General features: G+C 42.6%; 1 protein-coding gene across 4 annotated transcripts in view; it reads left to right on the top strand.

Moving 5' to 3' along the window:
* The first annotated feature begins 659 nt into the window (after positions 1 to 659).
* NSD2 (nuclear receptor binding SET domain protein 2) overlaps positions 660 to 14,803 on the top strand; it is a 76,167-nt gene continuing 62,023 nt past the window's right edge. For 3 of the 4 annotated variants that reach the window (XR_003536884.1, XM_027699951.1, XM_027699949.1), the window contains exon 1: positions 660 to 788. The gene's annotated coding sequence lies outside the window, so the exon portion shown is untranslated. Of the gene's footprint in view, positions 789 to 14,510; positions 14,586 to 14,803 lie in introns of those variants that run through there. The other variant, XM_027699950.1, reaches the window with a different exon arrangement.

Below are 14,803 nucleotides of genomic sequence, written 5' to 3'. Positions count from 1 at the left end.
TAAAAAACCTCTGCTTTCCATTGGCAAATTGCAAGCACATGTACTTATTTTGATGCAAGCTTAAAAAAGAAAATAAAATAACCCGGGCCATACTTCCAGAAGAGACAGCCCGGGTAATTCGCAGCCAGGCGCACTTGGACTCTTACAACCACCCGACAGCCCCCAAATTGTGTGCAGTTGTACGGAAAGCCAAAACATTTGGCTTAAATCAGGGTTTTCCAGAGAGCGCACGTGCACGGTGTCTGAGGCCAGCGGCGAAGAGGGCACTCCCACCCGGGCCCGGCATCCCACCGGGAGATAAACAACAACAGCGACATAAAGATATTTAAAAAAGGATATAAGCGTTTTCCACCCCGGCGGTGGGCGGGCCCTTGGGCGCGCTCTCGCCCCACCTGGGGGCGGCGAGCCAGGCTCCCCCCCGAGCCCCGTGGGCTGCCCGCTCCTGTCTGTCCCGGGGCCGCCTCGCTCCTGGTCCCGCTCCTGGTCCCGCTCCCGGCCCGGCGCGGGGCGGGCGCCGCTCCCGCGGGCGGCGCGTGCGGGCGGCTCCGCGCGGGGGGATTTGAAACGGCCGCTCCGGGGGCCGCGCGGCGGCGGCGGCCAATCAGCGGCGCGGATTTTTCGCGCTGGTTCTGGCCGGAGGAGGGGGCGGGGCCGCCGCGCAGGACCCGCCGGAGCCGCCGCCGCCGCTGCTGCCGCTGTGTCGCCTCGGCTCCCGCCGCTCCCCCGGCACCGAGACACCGCCGCCGCCTCGCCCGGCTCCCCGCGGGGAAGGATGCGCTAGGGCACAGGTCGGTAGGGCCGGGAGCGCGGCTGGCTCTCCCCGCACACCCCCCAACCCCCCCGCGGGAAGGGAGGAGGCACCCGGGGCACGTTCCCGCAGGCCCCGGGCGGGAGGCGGGAGCGGCGGCGGGGAGGCTCGCCCGCCCGCGGGGATGCTGCCGCCCGGCCCCGCGCTTCGTCGCGGGCACCGGGAGCGCCTTCCCGGGCTGGGACCTCGGGCCGTGCCCGGCGAAGCGCTGCGGAGTCGGCGTGGGGGACTGGGGGTCCCGTGGCGGGGCATCCGCGCCCCCCCCCCCGCCAGCTCGCCCCGCTCCGGGGACTCCCCCTCCGCCGGGGCTGCGCTCCCTCAAACTTACCGTCTGCATCGCCCGGGCAGCCCACGGCTCCCGTCTCCCCGTGCCCCGGAGGAGGGTTTTTTGTTCGCTCCCCCCTCCTCCCCCCCATTACCTGGCCCTCGCTGCGGGGCCGCGGGTCCCCCCGACCGCCCCTCGCTCCCCCCCGAGGCTGCCGCAGGATTTGTGCCGCTGGCTGGGCCCTGACTCCTGGGTGGCGGAGGAGCGGAAAGGAGCGATGCCGAGCAGGAGTCCCGGCTGTTGCAGCTTCATCCTTTTCCCCCCCTGCCCGCCTCCTCCTCCTCCTCGGCGCTGCGGGAGGTCGGGGGCAGCATAAAGGGGTAAGGGAGAGGTGCCCACCCGTCCCACCTCCCTCCCCCGGGGAATGGGGGATCAATCAGTGCAAGTCAGAAAGAAAACCGGAGGGGGGGACACGACCAATGGGAAGGGATAAAGGAAAAAAAAAAGCCTCCCCAGGGTTTAAACCGCCTCCTTAAGGGGTGTGGAGGCTGCAAATGTCCCCCCCGTGGCGGTGAGAGTGTGGGGAGGTGGAGGCTGCTCCTGCCCCTTCCCGCCGGGTAGGACTGGGATTGTACGGCAGCAGGAGTGAATGTAACTCTGGAAATGTATGGAGGGGGAAGCCATGTTTGATTTATTCCTCCACTAAACACTGGTGTGATGATCCTTCCACTTACACCCTTCTGCAGTCCATCCTGGACCGGTATGGGAGGAGAGCCTTGTTAGGAAAACGGGAAGGAAACATTCCTGTGAAGTCGTGCGGGCTCGTTGGCTCAATCTTCATTAACTATAGGAGGGTAGGGCTCTTGTAACTTGGATTGATATTTGTGTGGTAAAAGAGCCTGGGGAACTTGTATTCCCAAGGCCATAGTTACAGCTCATCTGCTGTGGCTTTACCGCTCTGGGGGTGGAGAAGGGAATTTGCCATACTTCTTGAGCATATTTATACTTGCTTTTTGGGTTTGGCTTTTTTTTTTTTTTTTAATATGTCGGCTGAAACGGGGAGTAAACACTATTAAGGGTAGGGAGATGGTAAACACCATATTTAAACAGATTTCAGAGAAAATGGGCTTCTTGCTAACAGACATTAAGCAAGCAAGAGGCTGGTATCAGTCATTGCCCATGTATTTAGTGTGCGTGAATAGTTTCTTATTGGCATTTGCTTTAAAGTGGATTTATACTGATTGTTAAATTTAGGAGCTAGTGCTGCCCAGACTGAGTAAGCTAAAGAGGTCTGTTAAAAAAAAAAAGGGAAGATACGTTTGGCTTTTAGCCTTTTCATATATCCAAGGAAGGTAACTGTAAACACTGTAGGGTGGCAGTGAAGTTTGTAATAGATTTTGCAAAGACTCCTTGCTGGTGACTTAGAGCAGACATATATATGCTTACTAAAAATCCTTACACATGGAATGTGTGGCTTCAGCTGCAAGAATAAATTGGTTCTTTACTAAAATGTTTTGTGTGTTAGTAGAATCTTTGTAAATTAATTGCTGAAGCTGTTATTTGCTTGTTTGCTGTGGGAATTTCACTCGGGAAATGCAGCATATCAACCTTAATAAACTCCTCAGTTTCACAGTGTGGTATTATTCGACTGTTGGATGTAATCATTGAATTAAACCACTGTTTTGCAGGGCTTCTCAGGGCTCAGTACTTAGGCTATGTGCAATTTTTGGTTGCTTTGGTAAGCATCTATACCTTATATATTAAAACATATCGGGATTTTTGTCTAGGATGCAGCCATCAGAAAATCTGACAGTTTTTTTCAGTATGTGAATATAAATACTCTGAATATTCCTGGAGACTATATGGCTAGTTGTTGTGAAGGTTACTGGACTATCCACCCTCATACATGCTTAGAAAAATCCAGATATTAAAATTACAGTAAAACCTACTAATTTATCAAATATTATTTGAAAATGTCAGAAGAAACTAGGTCATTATACTTAAAGGGTATATATTTAAAGTAGTTTAGAAAATGGAAAATAAATGTGAAATATATTTCTTTTTAGTTCAGTATGAATCCAACAAATGGCTAGTAAGAATAAAAAAAAATTGTGCTTAACTGTTTGTAGGGCTTCGTGCCTTTTCTGAAGCCAGTGGTGGTTTTGCAGGGGAGACTATTGCATTTTAATTACTGCCTGCATGCAATAGACTGGATATTAGAGCAAAAACAACCCCACTTGGGTTTAGACTGGAAGCAAAAATGATTGATGGGGGGGTGGCTTTCTAATATTTGGATGGTGAAATGAATATACGTATGTACGTGTTTCTGTGTCTTCACATGTATATGTATACATATATATGTGAGTTTATGTCCAAAACGTTGCAGCAATAAAATAGCAAAGGAATGGCATGAAGGGATTATTTTTCAGTGCCCTATTGTTTGTGGCCCTTTCACCTCTCACTTTTGCACTGAGCCTGCTTTTTGTTCCGCTGGTATCAGGACGTTTCCCGAGCGAGGTCTTGTTTCTCCAGCCTGATAAATGTCTGTATTTCCTTGTGGTCGATCAAAGCCTTGGGACTCCATCCGTGTGTGCATAAAGGTTCACCTGCTCTGGTCAGATTCCTGCATCGAGGATGTAGTGTATGATGAGGAGAAGATACAGCAGAATTCTCGCAGCATTTCAGTCACATCTGGTCATTCCTGCTTACATAACTGCAAGACTTCTCTTAGGTTTTAAGCATTGAAGATGGTTTGATGCATGAAAATTGCAAGTATTTTCTGTGTAGAGCAAGGTAAAGGGCCTGGGCTTTTCTGGGAAAAAAATTCTTACTTCTCCTTAAGAGCACTGTGCTGCACAGTGAGAAGCATCCACTAAATGGTATTGCTGAGAAAACATAATTCCCTAACAGTAATCAGGCATCAATAAAGAAATGCTCGGGTGGAACTAATAATAATGCAGTAGATAATGATGACTGCGTGTTTTAATACTATGTTTGTGGCTATAGTGTTTGAGCTCTTTCATTACTTTTCTGCAAAGACAAATGAAATGGCCTCATGGTTGAGTAGATACAATAATAGATCTGGTATAATTCTCAAATCTTGCCTTTGGATGAAGGAATAATGGAGATCGTTGAGTCCCAGAATGGTTTGGGTTGGAAGGGACCTTAAAGATCATCTAGTTCCAACTCCCCGGCCTGGACAGGGACGCCTTGCACTAGACCAGGTTGCTCAGAGCCCCATCTCAAGTGGATCTAAGTGAATCAGTAAGTCCCACATTTCTAGGGAACATCGCTTTCAAGTTAGGATGTAGCTTTGAGAAGTGTCTTCACTGAGGATATTCTGGAATCTTGGTGGTGTAAATGGGAGGCAGGGATGGAATATGGCACCAGGATAAGCAGTCAGGTGGTAAAGTGGAGAGAGAAAATAATTTCTCATCAGATCTTGGCAGGGGAGTCTAAATTTCCTGTGGTGCTTAATTGTGGAGGATTTGGGAGAAAGGAGGTGGGTAAGGAGAGCCTTCGTTTACATGCCAGTAGTCACCATGCTGGCTGTAAATTCATGTAGCTGGTTGAATGGGTTGGTCAGCTATTTTATACAGTTAATGGTTACTTGTAAGGTTTTGGTTCTGAGAACATTTTTGAAGGAAAAGTGAGAAACTACCTAAGTTCTCCCTTCCTTGTGCATTCAAATTAGCTTCTCTGTGACCTGCAGTCATTGGAGGTACTAAGAAAGCTATATAAATGTATTTACCTTTTCCCTTTCATTTTACACTGACAGAAATTACTAAAGTGATACACCAGGTGTTACTTTCAGTGTTTTTATGAAGTTTGGTGACATCTGTAACAGATGTTTTATATTTTCTAGCATGAGCTGAAAGAGAAGCTTTCGGAATGTGTTAGAAGGAAAAGGTAGACCTTACTCTATTCTGTTGTCCTTCTAGTTGAATAGTAAACTCCAAAAATACACAAGTTTCCTGGAGAACATATCATATATACTAGTACCTTGTGTATGGTGATGGATGCCTAATCCGTCATGCATTACTTTCCTAACAGGTAACTGAATCCATTGATTCTCTGGTACATTCAAAATGCTGCTTCTGTCCAAGGCATACAATAGATTATACCATGAACTGAATATTTTAAAATACATTTTATGTGCAATAAATAACTGTGAATCGTGGTTGAACCAAAAGCAACGTTTCTACTATCCTTCTTGCTAATGTTAAGAATGAATACTGTTGTATGGAAGTTGTTCTGATAGGAGAGTGATGTGATGAGCTACACGTGGAAAGTAGATATTGGAAAATATTTTTGAACATTTCACAGCAATCAAGTTAGACTTAGTAAGTATGGAAGAGTGAAGTATTAGCCTATGTGTACTTCACAGTATTCATACGTTGGGCAAAATGACTTTGCCCTGTGGCACCATTGACCTAGGTTCTTGTGTTTAACATACTTCAAAACTAATCAAATATACAAGTGACATAAAGCACGTGTTAAATTGCAAGGGTTGCTCAACAGGTGATGGCTCAGTTTCTAGTTTTGTCCCCATCCTTTTAACTTGTTCTATTTTTATCTTAGTGCAAGAGAGCAATTTGATCTTCTTTTGAACTTTGGTGTTGGAGCTATATTATGTTCATATTTGCGGTAATGATACATAGGTGGCAAATGACTGAAAAACTGTAGCATGATGTGCTGTTGAACTCGACTTTCATAGAACCTTTAAAATTTTTCTTCTGCTGTCTGAAGGATACTGTCAGTTTTCTGTGTGTCTCTTTGGAGAAGCACAAGGATGTCTTGTTCTGTTGGCTGACAGAGATGGTATTTAACTGTCTTTGTGAAACCTCTTTGGCCTGTGCCTTATACAAAATACTAAAATAGTAGCATCTCACATCTGTGCTAAAACACATAAATACCCCTGTGTTTCATACAGAATCACAGAATATTCTGAGTTGGAAGGGATCATCGAGTCCAACTCTTAAGTGAATGGCCTGTATGGGGATTGAACATACAACTTTGGCATTATTAGCACCATGCTCTAACCAGCTGAGCTGATCTCAGAGTGTACAAATCCTCTTTAAAATGTATTTGGCCTTGAGGACTGAGATCAGAATTCCGCGTCTTCTCTGCCATAGTCAAAAACATAGCAGGAGTGGATGTTGTCCTGATCTTGTGAGTTCTGTCTTAGTAAATAAGAGATACACCAAGGAGCAGGTGATGAGATACTACGTGACAAAAATATTTTCAAGAAAGAGGGCTGAGGTTAGGGAAGATCTCATTAGAGACGTGATTTAAACGTCATTTGAAATATTTTGAAAAGCTACTCATAAAAGAATAAAATAGAAATAACCTGCAGTAATGCAGCCTTTTGTGATGGTGTTTGGGACCCATTTCATGTATTTATTCATTCTAATAAGTTGAAATGTAAATGTTCCTGCTGTGGCATGAGTTAGTCTGTGGAGCTGAGGTTCCCAAGATCGTGTATCAGATAAGTCAGTTGTGGAACTTGCCAGCCTTGGTGGGATGCCATCGGAGCAAAGATCCTGACTGCACTGGCACTCAGAAATGTCTAAATTGAGGAGTTATCTCTGTAGTAAAGAATGCCTAGATTCTAGTCTGATAATAAAGACAGAGGGATTTAAGCCAAAGTATGAACCTTGTAGTGCAGTGTAGGATGAAAGATGAATATGGATCATTTCACTTTATGGAGTAGTTGCTGACAACTTTCAATCAGATACTTCAGAATGAAATTAATGTTGTGATTTTTCTGTGGGTGCAAAATGCAGACCATCAGAATCTGGTTTATAGTAGCACTCCTGAACAAACTGGAAACAAATGCTGGGATTAAATGTGGAATGTCACTGAAACTCAGCACCAGTGCAAAAAACAAGTTGCGGGCTTAAAATGTAGCAGAAAGTGCATGTACGACATCTATTCATGAGGTGAATGCTTAGCTCAAAATGGTAGTGATAGTTGAGTCTTCAGGAACTGCAAGTAAGGAGAGAAACTACAATTGCTTAACATGACTTATTTCTACAGTCAGAACTATTTTGATTTTCCCATGAGAGGTATGTACAACAGAATTTGTCTAAAGAACTAAATTTGATAAGACAGCGAAGTAACCCGCAAAGCTAGGGCTGTGCTGAAAGGACAGCAAAAAATGGCAAGAGATACCTGTTGCAAACCTCTCAACACAGAAGTTTTGTAAAGTAGGCAAGAGGGAATTGGTTTGTTAGGAAAATGTTTTATCTTTCTGTCTCCAAGCTAGATGGGTAAGCTGTACTATACCTACAGAAACCTAAAACCCAAATTCCAGGCCTTTTACCTCAGAGATTTTTGATGTAGATGTAGCAAAAAGGAATTAAGAACCATGAGAATGGTGGTAATGCATTTTGGCAAGAGCATGGTAAAGCCCCAGCACAGGGAAATACTTCAAGTCAAGTCAGACCCAGAAAGGCCACTTCATGGCAAGTATTTGGATTTGTTCGGAGAGTGTTTAATGTTCAAAGTCTTGGGCCTTGTTTGAGTGTTCCTGGCATACATCTGCCAGTTCTCTGTGTGTGTGTGTTTTGCTTCAAGGTAACAGATTCATAGAATTATTAATGTAGTTGAATGTAAATGGTTTTGGTCTGTGTAAAGTAGACCAGATTTAGCACAGTATGACCAGGATTACATTATGTACAGTGAAGTCGTTCAGATATGGATGTGTATAGTTTTTGGTGAACAGTGCACATCTGTAAGTAAAATTCTGTGGAGTCTATTAATTACCTTTGAACTTTACCCTCCACTTCTTTACTTAGTACCATGGGATGTGAGGTTGGATATACTGGATGAAAGAACTCATCTATTTGTACACCTTACCTGGCCGCATTAGAGAGGTGCATTATCAGTGCAATGTGCTGCTGTTTCTATAAACAAGCCGTGGCTGAACACTGCTCTGTGATAAAGATTATGGTGCCCACCTCTGTATACAGGCAGCTGGGCCTTCATACTATGGGCAAGGCCTCATATATCACCAGTGTCACAACACCACCTTTTACAGTGATTCCAGTGCACCAAATGTACTTCTGGCATTTATATTCACCCACTTGGATGAACAGGTTTTAATGCTGTGATACACAAAGATAGCAGAGCTGTCAGGGTCTGGGCAAAATGACTGTAGCCTCTGGATTAAAGTTATTTGCTGTCTGGTCAGATCTGGGCAATGTTGTTGATCTCTTTAGTGGTGTAGCAGATAACATTTTGGTAACACTACCGTTTGATTCATTACTTATAACTTTTTGTGGTGTCATCCCAGATTTGATCTTCCCTTCTCAGAATTTGTATGATCAGAAATTTCCATGATTGTCTCTGTGAATCTTCAGGCAGTCGCTGTGCTGTCGTGACTACACATGGGAATAAGGGCAGAATCACTGGCCACAGTGAACAGGAGACAGACTGCAGTGTGTTATCTGCTGCAGGGAGTCTTACGTAAGCCAGAGGATCCAGGTCCTGAAGGTGTGGTGCAAGGAGTGGAGGTAGGATGCTGAAAAGAAAAAGCGGTGGGATTTAAGAAGGTGTGGGAAATTAAAGTGGGCCTGGACCAGGTCAAAAAGCAGTGTAAATAAGAAACTCTTCACCTAAATGCTGAGCTATTTGGGATTTTACTTGGTTCTTTGTTTCCAAGCTACATAGAAGCCAGGGGCACAACTCTGGCCCACCTGAGAGACAGAGAGATATCATTTCACTGGTGAGCAAAGACCTAGACTGGCTGTATTGAGTCCTGTTTTATTATGGAGGGACCAGTCCCTACAGCTGAACCATTTGGAGCTCTCCAGGACACAGAAAGGTCTAAGGTTTGCATTTGAAAACATAACATTTTTACTTTTAGCCATTTGTTAAGCAACTGTTGGGGGCTGCCTTTTAGTGTTTATTAAATACTGGTGGTAAATCCACTAATTCCTACCATTTTAGGCACCAGTATTCTTTCCTGTTTATCTGCAGAGGAGAAGCAATTCTTTTCTGTTCAACCTCTGGTCCTACCATGGTAGTATCTATTCTCTCTTCAGATAGAAATACAACATCTTAGAAGAATTTGATTTTACTCAAATCTGTCTCATCACTTCTCCACCCACCTCCAGCAGCAGGAGTGGAACCGACAAAATTAAATTTCTGCTGCAGTGGAAAAAGAATATTTCTTGCAATTTTGGAGAAAAGGAATTCATGGGGAGGAGTCCTCTTACAGAATCTTCTAGCCTTGTCCTCCTCATCAAGGGTTGCTTGCAAAAGCTTTTCCTGAGAAAGAACAAAAAGTCAAGTCCATCCATTTTGTAAGCTTGCTTTGTGCAGTAGCAAGTGGCATTTAAGGGGAAGAAATTAGTCACCATTCTGCAATTCTTAAGTGTACACGTTGGTATTACCTATTGCTTTCATAAGAAGGCAGTAAATACTTGCTTTGGTTGATGAAAATGGACTATAACATTAAAGTTCTAAAATTTTGTCCATTAGGGGAAAAAAAAGACAAAAACAATTGATACTTTTCTTTTTCCCGAAAAAAATTATTGGGTGGTAAGTGCAACTGTAAGCACTCTTAAGTTTATTCACACAGTTTTCCAAATGTGCTTGATCTTTTTGTGCAAATATATATTGCACCTCTGTCTAACGTTATTGTGTACTATATGTGTAAGGAAATTTTTATATACCCATTTAAAAATACTTTGTAAGTCAGCCTTGCAGCTGACTGATTAATTGAAATCATTGTATATCTACTGCAGGACTAATGAAGTCTTTACTTCATGTGCTTTTACATTAAAAATTGCCTCCTTTGGACTAAGGTTTCCTTTTTTTTTTCCTTTCCGAAGACCAGTGGTGAATTTTTAGAAAGGTTTGGTTTGGTTTAATTATTTTCAGTTCTCTGTCAGCTACTACAGTTAAGGTTTTCTTCGTGAGAGATAATGCTTTTGAATCTTCTGGATAGAACTGGTTTGTAACAATTTTTGGCAAACTTGCAATGCAATTTTCAGTTACGTGTTTTCTTCTGAAATTAAATTCTGTTTAGATCCTGTAGTAATCTTTTGTTGTTTTAGTACAGTGAATAACAGTTTCAGTGTACTGCATGATAGTAAATATTTCTCTACTCCTATTTGATATTTCAGGGGTATTATACCAGATAACATGTGTAAGCATACTCAAGATCTCAAATGTATTAGCAAGAATGTATTGTAACCTTATTAATCTCTTTAAGCATTTTGTCTCATTCTGATCTGAAATTAGGAATAACCTTTTGTCTTAAAATTGATGAGAGAATGGAGGAGACTTAACAGAAAAAGGCAGCAGCCATCTATTAGCTTTTTCAGTGCCAGCCGAAAGCCTGATTTGTAGGTAATAAAAATAGCTTTTGTAGATAAAGTTCTCTTACCGTGAATTTGTATTGAAGTGTCTCATCTTCCCCCTCTTCTCCCCCTCGCTGTGCCTGCTCCAAGTAATTCACCTTAGTAAGAAAGCCCTTAGAGAAAACAAAAGTGATATTTAATAGAGATCCTTGTTGTTGGTTACTTACTCTGTTCGCTCCCTTTGGCAGAATTGGAAGGAGTGGACTACTCCATTATTTCTGACACAGAAGAAAAGCATCTCTGAAATTACAGCAGATGTGGAAGAAATGACTAATAAATATCACAGAAATGATAGTGGCCTGGACAGTGAAGGAGGAATCTGACATGCAGAGTAACTGTATTTGGCTCATGACTCCTGTCAGATGATGAACTTTCAAGTAATTAATAACATTATTTAAAATGTCTGCAAAATAATTTGCCTTATATAGAACCTGTTCTTTTCGTATGAAAATGTGTACAAAGCTATTGCAAGGATTGTCCATTTGTCATTGTCTGAATAAAATATCTGGAGGCCTTTCTCTGATAAGTCAAATCTTCTTTGGCATACTGAAAGCTATTTGTTCACAAGCCAAAATATCATGTTTATTCAGCAGACTCCTTGGCTATCATGTTTTTTCCTCTTTGTTAGTGAAAATGGCACTTGTTGGGTCACCAGACATTCAATATGGGACGATACTGGCTTAAGCTCATTAGCTGCTACTAGCGTGTGGTGCTTTTGTCCCCTTCCCTTCCCTGCCCTCCCCCCAGTTTCCTTTTCAATAGATACAGAGTCATCTAGGAAAAGATAAGGGATTGCTTTTACTTCTGTGTGATATGGTGCTCCAGCATGAGTGCACTTAAATTTAACTACCAAATTTAATCACATGCTCAGCTGCTTCAGGACCTTACTCTTACAACTTGGATCAACCAGATCCTGTCCGTGATCTGTCTCACTTCATTCTTTCATGTCCTGTCTTTTAGATCTCCTTGCATTAATTCCAAACTACACAGCAACACTGCTTGGTTATCTGCTGCTGATTATTTTCTCCTTGCCCATTCTTTTCTGCTCTGTCCTCCTCACAGAGTCTCGTGCTTTTCCTTCCTTATGGTGTTACCATGAATTTTGTGCAAAATGTAACTGGCTTAAATTTTGATCTTCTTTCTTGAAACCCTTAGTTATTCTCATGTGTAGATTCGCTAACTTCTTCCATTGAACCAGACCCCACAATGTAGCTTATTTTTTGGGAGGAGGACTGATGCATATGAACAATTTCCATCCATTGGTTGTCCTAGACATGGTGACTAACCTGCAAATTACTCTCTACATGTCTCATCTCCCCAGTGGGATTATATTTGCTTACAGGTACTCACATCTATTATCTTTGCCCATTATTCTGCCTCTTTAAGCCTCTTCTCATGTGGCTCCATTAAATCTTTGTACGAACATGTCTATTTTTCATATTCTATAATCTATATCTGCTGGTTCTGATAATCTTACTGTCTCAAATTCCTGTCTTTGTCTTTCTTTTCCCATTTACCGTTGTCCTGGGTACCTTAACTTCCTTTTACCAGTTTTACTCCTGGATTTGTCATCTCTCTAGGCTCCAGCATTTTGAGGAACCTTTTTCAGTGCTTTCAGCTGTTTTTAGTGACCTGTATTAGTGAGAACCATTAACTGAACCTTCACTCACCGAAATTCTAAAATCTACATGCTGTATATCTTCTGATGTTTTAGGCAAATCAAGATAACTCCTAAAAATTCAGGGTCTTTCACTGCATGGCCTTATTGGTCTTCATTTTTTTGTGATATGGAATGAGTCCCCTTAGGTTTATTAGCTAGAAAGATAATAACTTGGTTTCTTTAAGCAGTATCTTTTCACTAGTTATCTACTGCTTGCTGTCCAGACAAGGCCTTGAGCAGTTTGACCTGTATTGGGCCTGGCTTAAGCAAGGGGTTGAAATAGATGGTCTGGGAAAGTCCCTTCCAACCTAAGTGATTCTGTGATGATTTTTATGTTTTGAAATTCTTAAAGCTATCACTTCTAATTCATCCAGTGTTTTGAGATTGAGTGTACCAGTAACATAGTCGAATTAGATTATTTATTGCTTTTTTGAGTTGTCATGATGTGCCTCGAGCTGGATGGCTTTGTAGCTTAAAGAAGTAAGCGATGAGAGTAAGAGTTATTACGCAGGACAAAACAAACACTAGTAAATTACGAATCAAAACAAAGAGTTACAAAATGCAGATGTCTCAATCCAGAAATCCAGACCTTGATAAGCACTTAATGGAGCCACATTAAAAAACGTTTTTCAGGGATGCCCAGGAGGCGTGTTTGGTGCTGGTGCTCTGCGAGCAGCCGGGATGAGCCACCGGGAATCCGGGGGAGGCGGCGGCTGCGTCCGGCACCCACTGGAGGGCGCTGCAGCCGCACGAAGCTGCTGGTTCAGATCACAGGAAATTCGGAATTTAGGTGCCCAAATCAAATCCCTGGTTTGCTCTGTTAAGAATCTGTAGGAAGGAAGTAGAGATTTTGTGACAGTTGGGTGTTTTGGGTTTTTTAAAGGAATTTTGCTCTCATCTCCGTAACCGTAAGTGTGACGTGCTCCCTAGTGGGTTTGCCTTTGGCCTAGAGAGTTACAGAATTCGTCATCAGTTGCTTCTCAAAATAAATACGATCTCAGTTAAATCTGCTGAATCACAGCTTGAAACATTGTCACATCATTATTTGGTTTGAGAGTTTGTCTCATGTCCGTGCTTTCAGAGAAGATCTTGTGAAAGGACATGAGTTCTTGTTTGGGTTAGTGAGTTCTTTGTTCTGTTCTGGTGAAGTTTTGAGTTTTCTTTTACCTCTGATTCCTCTTCAGAAAGGTTAGTATAGTTGGCTGGTTTCCACTCATTTTTTAAGAGATTTTATTGGTAATTCAGACTTCATCAGAAAGATTAGAAACTTTTCTCTTGCAGATTCACTTGGAGTTCAGGAATACTTGCTCTTCTTGTTTAATGCCGGTGTTTCAGCCTGCTGTTTGTCCCTGGAGGGAGAATGGTTTTCATCTCTCACATGAGTCTATATAGCTTGTGTGGAGAGATACCCTTGTATCTTGTAGGTACCTTAGGTATGTTAGGGAGATGGGAGCATTTGCTAAGGAGTGATGGAGCTATGATTTTTAGTGGGTTTTTTTTGTTTGTTTGTTTGTTTTTATTTTCCTGCGTCTTCTGTGTAAATGGAAAGGTTTCATACTTGCCAATTGCTTTGAATTCGGGATTGATACCCTTAAGAAGCTCTGCTAGGCAAGGGCAATGCTCAGGTATGAGCATTTATGTATTACTGCTCCTGTTGTAGATGTAGCAAATATGCAAGTTGGAGGAATATTGCAGTTGTAAGCATCATTACTGTGTGCATTAATAAACAAGGTGGTGGATTCAGAAGTGATTTCTCCCATAGCAACTGGCAATTCAATAGTTATTCATTATGGTTTTTACTGTACTTTTTGGAAGCATGTGAGACTAGATTTGATGAATTTTTGATTTGATGTGACAGTTCTTGGACTTAATCATATATGAAATTGGTTACCTTGAGCATGGATATGATGATTGCTGTGCTGAGATTTCATAATATTTATGATGATGTATTTCTCTGTATCGTGTATAAACTGGACCTGGTAATGTGAAGAATCTATGCATATGAATTTTAAATATTGAAACCATCATCTACCTGGTCTAGGAGCACAAAGGAGTTATTCTAACAGATTCATTTGTTCGCTACAATGGTATAATGTTGAAATAGGCAGGGTTAGCTTTTAGAACCCTTGGGAGAGCCTGCCTAGGGTGGCTAATAGTGCAGTTTTAGCTTGTTGCATGTTTGCAGCTTTCTGTGTGAAAAGTGGATGTTAGATGATATTGTTGTTATGGAAAATCTGAAACTCCAGAGTTGCTTTGACTATTTAAATTTTGCACAGTATGACCACTGGCCTAAAGGATTGACTAGGACTGGTGTTCTTGGCACAAAATGCACTTTTTCATTTGTCCATATAGGCAGAACCCTTTGGGATACATCTAGAGACTGAGCCTGTGGTGTTTCCTCAGGAGGTGTGCTTCGATGGAAGATTGAAGGCCTATTTGTAGAGTGAGGAAGATAAAGCTTGTGATGCTGCTGTCCATGGTGTAGGTGCTACAGGAACACGGCCTGTGGGGTTTTTGTGCTGGCACAGCGTCTTAGAAATAAAAGCACCTGGTTTATGTTGTTATTAATGATATTATCTTAGGTCTAACTCCTGCTTGCTTCAAACAGTGCAGTACCTTTGTGTAATTAACGTGGGCAGGACTCGTGCTGTAGATGGCTAACAGATTGTTAAAGCTGTGATTTTGCTTTCTGCATTTGT

Source organism: Neopelma chrysocephalum, unplaced genomic scaffold, assembly GCF_003984885.1.
Source record: "Neopelma chrysocephalum unplaced genomic scaffold, ASM398488v2 Primary Assembly neopelma1_142, whole genome shotgun sequence".
NCBI lineage: Eukaryota > Metazoa > Chordata > Aves > Passeriformes > Pipridae > Neopelma > Neopelma chrysocephalum.
Note: the sequence above shows the minus strand (reverse complement) of the source record. Positions and strands in the feature narration are given on the sequence as shown.